The sequence below is a fragment of the Quercus suber genome, unplaced genomic scaffold, assembly GCF_002906115.3.
Source record: "Quercus suber isolate HL8 unplaced genomic scaffold, Cork oak 2.0 scaffold_453, whole genome shotgun sequence".
In the NCBI taxonomy this organism is placed as follows: Eukaryota; Viridiplantae; Streptophyta; class Magnoliopsida; order Fagales; family Fagaceae; genus Quercus; species Quercus suber.
Window position 1 is genome coordinate 446,093 of NW_027069904.1, and position 14,291 is coordinate 460,383.

Sequence of the window (14,291 nt, forward strand, 5' to 3'; positions counted from 1 at the left end):
TAGAGAGAAGTCAGAAGCATGTGACAAGATGGAAAAATTGTGCAAAAGACTGATGAATGAAAAGGGAGTTCCTATAGTCAAAATCAGAAGTGACCGCGGGAAGGAGTTTGAAAATGCAAAGTTTGAAGCATTTTGCAATGAACATGGCATCAAGAAGGAATTCTCAGCTCTAAAGACTCCACAACAAAATGGGGTAGTTGAAAGGAAGAACCAAGTGATCCAAGAGATGGCTCGAGTAATGTTACTTAAAAAAAACCTTCCATAGAAGTTTTGGGCTGAAGCTATGAATACTACATGCCACATTGGAAATAGGATTTACTTCCGAGTAGGAACAAAGAAGACATCGTATGAAATTTGGAGAGAAAAGAAGCCAAAAGTGAAATATTTCCAAATATTTGGGAGTAAATGTTACATTCTCAATGATAGGGATAATCCTGAAAAATTTGATGCTAAGAGTGATGAAGGGATATTTCTAGGATATTCCACAGATAGCCGAGCATATAGAGTGTTCAATAAGCACACTAAAACTGTGATGGAATCAATAAATGTGGTCATTGATGACACCATATCTGAAAAGGATATTGATGATGATGGTGAAGGATCAAACCTTAAGAAGAGTGAGGTTGATGACAACATGTCTCAAGGTGATGATGCTGAGAAAGAATCACCGGAAAAGGAGTCCACACCTCCTATACCAAGAAGGGAAACTAGATCAACACAAGGGTCTTCAAGCCCTCTTACACCTCCGGAAGTTCAAACTCCAATTTCTCACGATGAGGAACCTTCCAGCTCCAAAAGACCGTCATCAAGGGTAATCCTCAATCATCCATCCAGTAATATCACAGGTAATGTAGGTGAAGGACTTCGCTTGAGAAAAGGACTGGCCTATATTGTGAATCATGTGGGGTACAACTGTTATCTTGCTCAATTTGAACCAAAGAAAGTGGAGGAAGCTTTAAAAGATGAGAATTGGGTGGAGTCCATGCATCAAGAGTTGCATCAGTTTGTTAGAAATGACGTATGGGAGTTGGTACCAAGGCCCAAGGATACACATGTAATTGGCACCAAGTGGATCTTCAAGAACAAAACTGATGAAGATGGTGAGGTTGTTCGAAACAAGTCTAGATTGGTGGCCTAAGGATACACTCAAGTTGAAGGCATAGACTTGACACATTTAACAGCAGTCAAACGAATTATCCGCTATATAAATGGCACATCTGATTATGGAATTTGGTATCCAAGAGACTCAAATGAGTGCCTAGCTGGATATTCTGATGCTGACTGGGCCGGGTGCATTGATGATAGAAAAAGCACTTTTGGTGGTTATTTTTATCTCGGAAACAACTTGGTATCATGGATGAGCAAAAAGCAAAATTCAGTTTCTCTATCAACGGCTGAAACTGAGTACATTGCAGCCGCAAGTTGTTGTGCACAATTATTATGGATGAAGAAACTCCTTCATGATTACTGTGTTATTTAATTTCCGCTGCATATTTAGTTTTTGGTGATTTGTTTGTGCTTCCATGCAATTGCATGATTAATTGATTAATTAATAACTTGGCTAATTAATTAATTTCGGGTTAATCACAAAGGGTCATTCAGATTGTGGTCTATCAAGATTGTGAGGGATTTCACAATTCGCTCCAATACCAATGGGCTTGGTCTGCGATCGAATGCTATAAAAGATTTCTGCCCCCTCATCCTTCACCAATTGGTGGTTGGATGGATTGGTCAGGCACACAGTCCGACAAGTGGTATCAGAGCAAAGGTCATAGGTTCGAGTCGTTGGAGCCACATTGTGAGGGAGGGATTGTGAGGGATTTCACAATTCGCTCCAATACCAATGGGCTTGGTCTGCAATCGAATGCTATAAAAGATTTGTGCCCCCTCATCCTTCACCAATTGGTGGTTGGATGGATTGGTAAGGCACACGGTCCGACAATAGGCACCAGCACATGCACAGCCTATGCACACACAGGCACCAGCTCATGCACAGCCTATGCACACATTGTTACACTCACTTCATTCATACATTGTAAGTTGGTTTACATGGTTTAACATCTTTAGTTGGTTGTTTGTGTCTATTTGCTCTGTTTTGAGTATGGTGTGCTATATTTTTTGAGATGTTGTCAATTCTACTTTGAACTAACATACATCTAATAATGTGTTATGTTCTATTTGTGCCTTGTATTCTTGGTTCTTTTCTGGTTCTGTTGTTATACAGATGGCTCCAACCAAGCATGCAACTACAAAGAAACCAATGTCGAAACGAGCATGCACTAATTTTAACAACTTCAAGTCAGCAGAAGCTGATATGAAGTACAATGACTGCTACAAAAAGGCCACCATTATCATGGAAAGGGTGGTTCAGCTAGAAACTCTTGAGCACACATTCATTTCTGGCGCGTTCAAAGAAAGAACTTAAACCAAGCTGTTAAACCCGGTTAGGATTGTGTACTCAGAGATCGAGAATTTTCTCAAATGCTACTGTGGAAGATGATAAATATAGTTCGCTAGGTGAGGCACAAGGAGTTCATGATTACAAGGGATAGTATTCAAGACTTTTTGGAGATTCGTCCTCCCTCTCAGCCAATGTCAATTCAATATGACGAGAGATTGGGTTCTATTGACGAGATGGTGAAGATACTTGGTGGTACTTCTAAGAAAACCTCCATGAACACAATTCCATTTTCTCCAGAAATGCGAACATTGGCATACGTGATGATTCACAACCTGTATCCGGTGACCAACCTTACTACACTGTCAGCTCCAAGGACAAGATTTCTGCATCATTTGTTTACTCACAAGGAGATTGATATATGTAGTCACATCTTCCACATTCTGAAGAAGAGCATTGAAAAGCAAAATTCAAGGACTGTAATGCCTTTTCCCTCACTGATTATGGGGTTAATTGCTAAGACGAAGCTGAAACTACCAAGTGGTCTCACTGTGGTTCAGAGAGACTATCCCATTGGTGCTCATACATTGACTAGGAGCACAGCCCACATCAAAGGCTCTAAGACCAGTGTGCATACCATACCACAACCACGTGTTAAGCAAGAGAAAGGTGACATAGAGGATGAGATGGAGCGCTTTACTACTGCCCCAGAGTCATCTGATCAGCCCTCAGCTCAACCATCATCTTCTACACCAGCTCAAGGACCGGACAGACTTGATCATCTTATAGCTAGAGTTGAGCAGATGTACACTCTGCTGGATTCTCATGTACAGCACACAGAAAACCAGTTTGCTTATGTTCAGGGATAGATCACAGCCTTATCTACTCAGATAGAGGAGTTATCCCTCGGTCATGGTTCTGACTCAGAGTCTAAGGCATTCTAGCCCTTTGGCCATTCCAGTCAAAAAGGGGGAGAAATTTTTGAGGGGGAGCTGAGAGAGAGCTTGCACAGCGTTAGGCGGAGCATAGACTTTGATATATTGGTTATTGGTTATTGTTTTTTATAACTGCTGCTTTATGTTTACTGTTTTTACTACTTTTGTTTAAAGCTTTGATACTATGGTTTAATTTCAGTATTTATGACTTTCTCTATGCTTTGTAGCATATTTGTTTGTACTTTTAAGATATTGCAAATGTGTCTTAAGTACCTCACTCTTGTGCCCTAGTAGGATCTTGTATCCTAAATGCAAATATTTAGTGTATTTTGAATTGGCTGAGTGTGGGACATGCAATTGATCCTTTGGATTGTTCTTAATTGTATTGCGTGTCCAGATGAGCATTTACTTACTAAATGTTCATTGTAGTCATTCTTTAATGACTGTTTTTGTATGATCAAGATATACTTACATGTTTCATATTGTTTATAAACTTGATCGCTTTTTACTTGTTCATATACGTACCTTGTGTTCAACTTGTCATAAGCTTAATGAAAGTTTTGTTTATGTACAAGTGTTTCAGGTTACAGGTATATATGTGCAAGTGCTTCACAACTTCTAGAATAGGTGTGAGTGAGTTTTGCCATTGTTCCCAAACTCACGTTTAAGTCTATAGTCTGTTTTAGGGGTTTTGTCACGAAATAGCCAAAGGGGGAGATTGTAAAGTTGTTATTTACAACTATGTATTTTGTTGGCTTTTATTCTGTGCCAAATTTGATGGTAATTTTATTCAATCTTATGTACCCTGTATTTATTGTGGGATTTGATTGTAAGGGTTGTGTGTTAGAGAGAGAGAGAGTGTAAAGACTCAAGCAATTGTAGACTGAAGAGTTTTCGCGGGTAGCTCGCGACTTAGCATCCCGCGAAGTGACTCATGCGCTTTACACATGCTGGAATGCGAAGATTCAGGCCAGGATGGAGGCAGCTGCGTTTCGCGAGTACCTCGTGGGTAAGGCCTTCCTGCGAGACACCCGCGAAACATTCTGTTCTGCCAAACTGTCTATTCTAATCCACTCTTTCTGTGCCCACACTATATATACCTACATTACCCACAAATGTTAAGGAGTGCTTCTGAGAGAAAACCCTAACCAAATACCTTAAGAGTTAGAGATTGTTATACCCACAATTCTCTACATATTTGCTTGTGGAATTTCCTCAACTCCTACCTCTCTATTTCCATACCATTGAAAGGTTGATAGCCCAAATACTTACCACACCCTTTCAAAGTGTCAAGTGAAGTTTTGGTGCTGCTGGGAAACATTAAAAGAACCCAAGAATGGCAAATGCAACATGGAGCTTGTTGCGGGATCCGGAGAACTAGACAAGACACGGTTCCGAGAAGCCTTGTTGGAGTAGGAGCTTGGACGGCTTAGGTACATCGGATAGATTAGGCTTGGAGGTGCTCTTGCTAACTCATGTATCCCAACTAATTACCTAGTGGATTGATTTTCGCTTTGAGGGCGACGGAGAGATTTTTCGCCGAGTTCTTTGGTTTCCTCTTCGATAACACATCAGTGTATTATCTTGTGTTTGCATCTTTCTTCCCTACTCTTTTACATTCCTTTTTACTGCTGTGTTGCTTAGATTATGGATTAGAGTAGCTTGTTTGTTTATCCGCTCGCATTTACACTATTCCACACTTAGTTTTAAATTAGTGTAAAATCTATCGAGCCGTAATTTTTATTTGGAGGTCTAAACAACTCTTGTGTTTTCAACACATTTTCGAGCATTCATAATTGTTACTAGCAATACATCAATAACTGCTTTAACATGCTGAAATTTGGTTGTAGGCAAGGGGAAGGGCTTCTACATGCAGACAAAGATCCCAGGCCCCATCCTCATCTTAGGCCCCATTTTCATCTCGGCCCCCACCAATTTATCAGCCTTATAACATGGCCTTCTCCAACCAGACTTTAGGGTCACAGCCACCAGCTCAATGGTACTCTTTAAACTTCAGGTACACAATTAGAGCAAGTCCATGGTTCTCTTTAAGCCAGCCAGCTCTACACACCCCTGTAGAAACATTGGACACTAGGGCACCATCACCACAGGTATTATAGTTTTATGTTTGATGTTTATTCATAAATCAATTGATAGGCCAAGAATGTATTGACCCTTTGTGATATATTAATTGATTAATTAGTCAAGTTTATTAATTAATCAAATTAACATGCAAAGCGTGTGGTAGCACAAACAAATCACCAATTATCCAAAGTATGCAATGGAAAATAAATTAACACGGTAATTTTTTTACGAATGGGGAAAACCTACACGGTAAAAACCTCACCGAGTGATTTTAAGGTCATCACTCCCGAGAATCTACTATTATTAAAACAAGTGGTTACAAGTAAAGGAATCCTAGTACCTTATACCAACCTACAGTTGAACTCTTACCCCAATATCCAATTGGACTTATTCTGTAGTGACAATCTCTCCTTTCAATACACAGTTCCCAATACGTGACTAGCTAATAGATGCATGAATCCCAGTATGCGACTTAATCACCAACTTGAGAAGGATGTTAGCTGCAAAGTTCTTCAGTTCATCACACGATAAAGATCAAGAAGCTCCTTGGTCACAAAACCCTATGGTGTACAAATATAGCAGCTTCTTCAAGAGAAAGATGAACTAGGGCAAATTTTGTCTCCGTTCACAATTTGCATGAACAAGACTTTGCTCTACACTTGTGCAACTGTGCAACTTTTGACGGCCTTCAAAATAATCCTTATATATATTTAGGGTTGTGAGAAAAGAAAGCCTAAACACATACTCACGGATTGGATACAAAATAGACCTGAAAATCTGTTTTTCATAAACCTCGATAAATAGCCATCTATCGAGCTAGCTATCGAGCCACGGGCTTCAGCAGCTATTAAACCTCGATAGATGCTAGCTGTCGAGTTTTAAAATCCAGCACTTCATTACTTGATTCTTGGACAGACTTGCATGGCTTTAACACTTGAACTTGAAAGCTTGTTTCTTAAAGCATTAAACACATCCTAAATCTACCAAATTACAAGAAAAGTGCGTTTTGTCAACAGATTAGCCAATTACATAAAATAGTGACATATGTTCCTAACATTGAATCACATACGTCCTAACATCAATGAAATGGGTAGCTAATATCTCAATTCTTGTATTTTGTAGCCTACAAGACGACCTGCCACTTCAGGAACTGTTTTCAGAGGAAGAAGTAATGCAACAAGGACACAAAAATGTAACATAAGAGGTGGAAAAGGGCAACTATGGGAGGAGAGGCAGCCATAAGGGCAAGGGCAGTCAATGAAACAAGGGCAGGGCAAGACAAGCATGGGGTTATATATGTCAATTAAATGTTAGTTTAATATTTTGTAAACAAGGGCAAGGCAATGTGTTAGTTTATATGCTGTTGGGGTTATTATTTTAAATGTTAGTTTATATGTTGTCATCAAAACATTGTTGGGGTTTATGTCATTTGTTGTAAGTATTGTACCAAATGTCAAAACAATGGTCATGGCAAATGCAACTGTTTTGTGTTTATTGTACCAAATGCCTTATTTTGACTAGTGGTTGATGAAAGACAATGTTCAATGCCACTTTAAGTGTGTAGAAAAATTCCTAACTTAATGGCAGGTGTGTTATATGATTATTTTGAGTAGTTGTTGTCATGTGGTTGATTATTGCAGCTGAATATAGCAGGTTTATGTGTGTAAATGTTCAATACAGCAAGTTTATTATTTTGAGTAATTGTTGTCATGTGGTTGATTATTGCAGTTGAATATAGCAAGTTTATGTGTGTATATGTTCAATACAGCAGGTTTATTATTTTGACTATATGGCATTGCAATTTTCTTATTTTGCAAGTTAATAGATGGTTGTCATGCACTTTCAACACAAACACCAAACACAATTCACTTTAAACATTGCACTTTAAACATTGCATTTTAAACAATTCATTTTCAACACAATTCACTTTACATAATGCATTTTCAACACAAACACTAAACACAATTCACTTTAAACAATTCATAGCATCCAACAAAACACAAGACACAAGTTGCCAATTCACTTTAAACCATAGTGTTATTGCAAAACAAAGTGGCTTCAAGCCAACATTGGCCAATTAAAAAACTACTTATACATTACAACCCACCAAACAGACTCAATCTCAACATTCCAATATTCTCACTTGAGCCAAAAAAAAAGCCATGAAAGAATTAGTGCAATATTCGACTCTCTCTTGCTCTAAAGCTCTTGCTCTAAAGCTCTTACTGCTATCTCCTTGGCTTTAACAGACTCAACTCGAAACTTCCTCTCCCTCTTAGCAGCTTTTGTTGCCCTTTCTTAAGCAATTTCTACCATTTAGGTAGCTTCTGCTGTTTTTTGGGTAGCTGTTCTTTCCCTTTCATTTACAAGTTGCAGCTCACTCTGCAGTATAGATAGCTTTTGTTGCACCAAAGGGGCAGCTTCATTCCCACATATACAAGTGGGATTATCAATCTAATGAAAGAAAGGGCACTTGGGACCAACCTGTTCAAAAATTTACCTCAACATATCACTTTCCAAACTCACTTCAGTCAACTAGATTAACTAAAAACTAAACTTAACTTATATCGGCTACAACCCAGAAACCTTCTCCTAAAATTATCCACTGTCAGACTTGTTCTCAGCACACAAGTCTCATATGTACCAATATGCCCACTTGAACCTAAGTAATTTCCACTTGAAGAAGACAGTGCTTATCAACTTCTGCCTAAATTTCTTATGAATCAAAACTACACATCAATGGACTTCTGCCCAACAAACCAATCTTTCAAAAGGTGAAAACCCCACCCAAATAAAGTAGAAATTTCTTACCTGGTTTGCTGTGTCTTTGAATTTGAAATGCCTCAAGACAACCCAAAGTCAGAATGTTTGGGATGATGAAAATTTTTTGAAACAGCAACAGAAAAATCAAAAACCCAGCTCAATACAAAGATTTTTCGTGATTCTAGGGCTCGTGAGGTTAGTTTTTAAGGGAAAGTGGTTTTGATCCTTTTTATGTTGTGATTTCTATTAAAAACGTGTTTTTCTAACAACTAAGTGTGAGGTGGGTAATGGGGAGCAAATAGGATAAAGCTCGGGTGGACAAAGTGTTAAGTTTTAAACCACAGGTAGACAAAGTGCAAATGGGCCAAAGTACAGGTGAGTTTTGAATGTTCAAATAGTGTATAAAACACCTATGAACGTTTAGACCTTCAATTTACAAATTACCAACACGAGCTTATAATCAAACAATGTATGTGCGAAATATGATAATAAGCTAAAATAGAATTGGTAAAACAATCTAAACCATAATTAATCATAAACACAACAGTAATTACAAAGCAAAGATTAAGGGAAGAGAGATGCAAACATAAAGACAACACAACAATGTGTTATCGAAGAGGAAACCAAAATTCTCGGCGTAAAATCTCTCCGCCGCTCTCCAAGCGGTCAATAATCTACTAGAGAATAAAGTTTGGATACATGAATAGCAGAAGACCTTCCAAGTCTAATCTACCCAGTGCACCTAAGTCCTCCAAGCTTCTTGCTCCAACAAGGATACGTCGAACCTTGTCTTCTCTAGCTTACCAAATCCCGCAATAGCCCATTTCATCAACCAAAATCAATTGTCCCTTCTAAACTGCTTCCCAAGTACCAAAATACTTTCTCACAGATATGAGTATGGTGAGATAAGGACTTGGCTAAGTATATCTCTCAAGGATGTATCAATGGAGAGGGTGAGAGTAGAGGAATTTGGAGAATCAAAGGATGAAAATTTATGGATGAGTCAGTCTAGTTTTTTTCTAAAGTTTCTCTCTCAAAATTCTCTCTGAAAGCTCTCTACATTTGTGGGTATAAGGGTATTTATAGTAGGGTGTGTATGGAATGTGAAGAGTCAATTACAACTAAACAGGGTGTTCTGGCGACTCGAGCTTGCGACTGGAACGAGTCGCGAGTTTGAGTTGCGAGTGAACTGCCTTGCCAAACTTGAGATTTTGTCCTATAGTGCAATAGCTGGAATGACCCTTCAGCTCCCCCTGCATGCTTCACACGTGTGCCATTTTGACGACTTGCTAGTCGCGAGCCAGTCGCGAGGCTCTTCTTAAGTGCACACTCTTGAACTTTTCTTCATACTCTCTTACACACTACTCTTACATGATTCCCACCTAAATACAGGGTTTCTAAATGTTGAATTACAATCAAATTTGGCATGGAATAAAGCCAACAAAATGATTGAGTAAATTCAACCTTATAGGTTTACTGTAATTTCCCATATTATATATATATATATATATGATTAAACAATCAAAATATATGGTCTATGTTTACTTGAATTGGAGTATGAGCAAGAACTTTTCATGAAACGAAAACGTCGAAATGGGTTAAAACTTAAAAGTCTTTATTTTTCACAAACTTTGAATTTTCATTTTCAATTGTAGGAAAAGCTATTTAATTAAAAAATTGTATTATTTTCTTCACCCAAGAGACATTGAGAGTAAATCCTATAAAGTTTTTTTTAGAGTTTCAACCTATGGTATCCGCTTTTGATGATAACTTTTTATCATCAGACCAAAACACCAATCAGTTTTTTGTGTGGACAGAAATTGAACCCCAGATCTGTTATTCAACCATTAGAGACTTTACTAGGTGAGTTAATTGAAATCCACATATTAAATCCTGTAAAGTTGTCATGTAAAACTCTTTACTTATATTATGCAATATAGCATATTGTTTCTGTTAGGTTCTAAAGACTTAGGATTTTATGTATTTAGAACTCTAATGTGTATTGTTGGCAAACCATGATCAAAACAGGTTGTTAGTCTTGTTTAGACTTGCTCAAAGTGTGGGCATTTTATGTAAAGTTGGAATCGAGTGGCTGCAGAAGTATTACTGACTTTCGACCTGGCTCGATCGATCGAAAATTAGACTCGATCGATCGAATCTCGGGCAGAACGTTTTTCTGCAGAATTTTTCGACTCAGCCCAAGCCCATTAAAGATTAGGGTTTCAGATCTAATTCTCCTAGTATATAAAGAAAACCCTAGCCACGTTTTGGAATGTAGTCCTAGGAGCTTTTGGATGCTCTTGTTGCTCATATTTGCGGTTTGTGTGAATCTCTTGTGAGATCCTTGAGGAGCTTTCCTTCACATAAACTTAGAGTTTTCAAGGTAGAGATTACTTCAACATCTTGATGATCAACTCGGTTGCTGCCATTGGAGCTTAAAGAATAACAAGCGTGGGTGCTTGTAGCTGATTGGAGAATCCAAGAAAGAAGGAGTCCGTGAATTCGGAGCTTGCACGTGGTCGTGTTAGTAAGTTCTACTGGTGGGTAGCATTAGGAAGTCAAGTGGGGAGCTTGTAAGTCCTTTTGTATAAACTTCGATTCTTTCGCATAGTGGATTCAGGTTTACCTTGAGGATAGCTAGGTCAAATCCTCCCCAGGTTTTTACCGTGTGGTTTCCTAGGTGATCATATCATTATGTTATTTATATTTCCGCTGATTTATATTTTTGATATGATTGTATGTTTGTGATAATCTAGAATTGCATAATTTGACTAAGTTAATCACTTGGCTAATTAACTAGATTAATCTAGTTAGTTTAAGGGGTCTAAATTTCTATCAGTTTCATCAGTTTTAGTCAAATGCAAATGGTCAAAATAGGGATAATGATAATCACACAAATATAACGTTTCAATTAGCGAATGCATTTCATATTAAAAATGGACATGGTAAAGGTAAATTTTGATGGTGCACTATTCAGTAGGGAGCAAAAATCAGGGATTTGTGTTGTTTTGGCTAGATGTTTTAGTAAATTACACTACTCTCATGTTAAAAGAGATGGTAATATGGTTGCTCATGTTTTAGCTCGTTTTGCTTTAAATGTTTCAGATTATAGTGTGTGGATGGAGGATGTTTCACCACAGTTTCATTCTTGTGTTGTTAGCAAACTTTGATGGTATTCATTGAATAAAAGGCACTATGTTGATTCTCCCAAAAAAAAAAAAAAATTAGCAAATGCATTTCATATTAAAAAAAGGAAAAAGAAAAAAGCGTGGTGTAGAAGAATAGACTTGTCAGATTTCTTTTATTTTTTTAAATATATTATTAATGTGTAATATGGAAAATATAGTATTATTTAATTTTAAATGTGTGTACTGTGTGAAACTGGTGGCATGGTTCAACGCATAATGAAAGCTCCGTGCTCCAAAAAAAAAGAAATTTGCTATAAATTTAATTTGATAATTCGACTAGTCATTTTATTTTCTTATTTTATTGGGTAAAAATTGACCATTTATTTTCTTTTCTTTTTTGGTAAACCATGAGATAACATAACCTTAAGAATTCACAAGTCTATTACAACGCAAATTAGCCTTGTCTAATATAGCCTCCACCACAGGCAGTGGGTTACAAAAAGTAGCAAAACTATACATAGACTGCGCTCCTAATTTAGCTAATGCATCAGCGCATTGGTTTGCTTCCCGATAAGCATGGATCACGCGCTTGTTTGGGAACTCCTTCAAAAGGTTCCTGCAATCAGTTAAGAGAGGCTCCATTAAAAAGTTTTCAGATTCATTATTCATTAGAATAACAACATTCAAAGCATCCATTTCAATTATTAGGTGTTGAATTCCCATTTCCTTGGCTAACATCAACCCATCTCTAAGTGCCCACAACTCAGCCAAGGCACTATTAGTGAATCCAAGCCCTCTTGCAAAACCTTTCAGCCAAGACCCATCATGATCTCGAATCAACCCCCCTCCACCTGCTCTTTCCGGACTCTTCATAACTGAACCATCAGTATTTAATTTCAACCAACCCCTCGGTGGCTTCTCCCAGCCCACAAGAATAATGGATTTTAGTTGTTTGGACTTTGTACCAAGCCCAATAGAGAAGAATTCAGCACTGCCCTTTATGCATTTCCTCCATACCTGAGCATCCACAGTTCCTGTCCCATAGGAAACAGCACCTTCCAAGGAATACCTTTCATAGTGACGTTCATATCAACATTACAATTGACTTCCATCCAAGCTTTAAAGGGAAGAGTGAATGAATTTCTGATGCAATGGGGGACTTGCAGCTGCATCCAAAATTGGTACGCAACCTCGCAGCTTCTGAACAAGTGTTCTATAGTTTCGTTATGTTTATTACATTTTCATCATCGAAATTATATGTAAATTGCTTTTTTATTGTAAATTTACCTGTTCGTGTCAAAATGGTACTCTGATAGGAAAAGAACAAGAAAATCGAGTTGCATTGCCACACCTCTAAAATCTTGAGATTTTTTTTTTCCTTTAGAAAAATAATTTTAAAATGTATACATATCCTTAGCTTGGCCGTCCTAAAATTTTTTTCGCTCATTTCTTTTAAAAGAAAAAAATGTGTCAAAATATTCAAATCCTAATATTCAAGAGAGGTTCCTATTTTTAAGAAAATAAATGTGATACTATTAAAAATGAGAATAAAACCATAAGAATTAATTTTATTCAATTTTTTTTAGTAACAAGTTAAATCTTTAAAATTCTTAGGATTTTATCATTTTATGACAATTTTCTATCACTCCTTCTACCACAACACAATTTGTCATAATTTGATAAAATAATTGATTGTAATTGATGTACCATCAATTTCAAAAAATAGAATAAGTTATTAATTTCCAGTTTTTCGCTGGATGAAATTATTTTATCATCGACATGAAATGCATAAAAGTATTCACCAAATTAGTAGTGTTCTCTTAGAAGTATTCACTAACAGCATTGTCATTATTTTCCAAAAAAAAAAAAAAATATCATCAGCACAGTAAATTGTGGTACGAAGTCAATGGTGGCTATTTATAGATGTGTAGCTTTGCTTCGAAGTCTCCGGTCAATATGTGTGGCTTTGCTACGAAGTCAAGTCAATGGTGGATAGTTATAGATGTGTGGCTTCTACGAAGTCTCCAGTCAATATGTGTGGCTTTGCTACGAAGTCAAGTCAATGGTGGATATTTATAGATGTGTGGCTTTGCGTTTCTGCAGTTGTTCAATTATTACTATTAAGTGATACACAGCATCTTAGGGTACGTTTGGTTGTATGTAATATTTTCAAATGAAAATATTTTCGGAAAAGTAAAATATTTTTAAGTATTTGGCTGCATTATAAAAATTATTTTAGAAAATATTTTCATGTGTTTGTTTGCATTCTGAAAATGTTATTTTCTCACATTTTTTCAACCACTTTTTCAACTTTCAAACAAATTTTATAATAGAAAATTTCAATATATAAACTTAAAAAAACAAAAATCAAAACAAAAGCATTCCTTAACCTCAAACTATTTGGTCATATTGAGAGAGGGAGGTAGAGAGAGTGATTAAAAATTCAGGGAAAGGGACAGGTAGATCGAGAAAGAGAGAGATCAGTCATGGGTGGGTCATGGGCGACGATCTCGGTGGCGCGATTTGGCGGTGCTGGGGTGCGATCTTGGCAACGTGATCTCGGAGGTGAGGTTGAGTTTAAGAGAAGTGTGGGTTTAAGAGAGGTAAGATATGTGGATCGGGTATTGTAGAGGGTGGATCGGTGCTGGGGTACGATCTTGCCGGCGACGTGGGAGCGACAAATCGGAGATGTTGGAGATGGGATGGGCTTCGCCGGCGTGAGGGAGAGTTTTGCCTTGGTGGATAGAGTACATGCAGAGCTCAAAGTGGGCGGAGGTGAGGTTGAGTGGGTCGGGTACGGCAGCTCTGCTCGTCGAAGTGTGGGGGACCTCGGACCGGCGTCTGCGTGTGGGGTGGAGCTGCGTCTCTCTCTCGTTGGTGTGTGGGTCTGTTTGTGCTCTTTCTTCTCTCCCTCTCTCTCTTTCTCTGTCTGAGTCCTGGAAATCATTTTAACGTAAAATGAGAGTGTAATTTATTTTACGG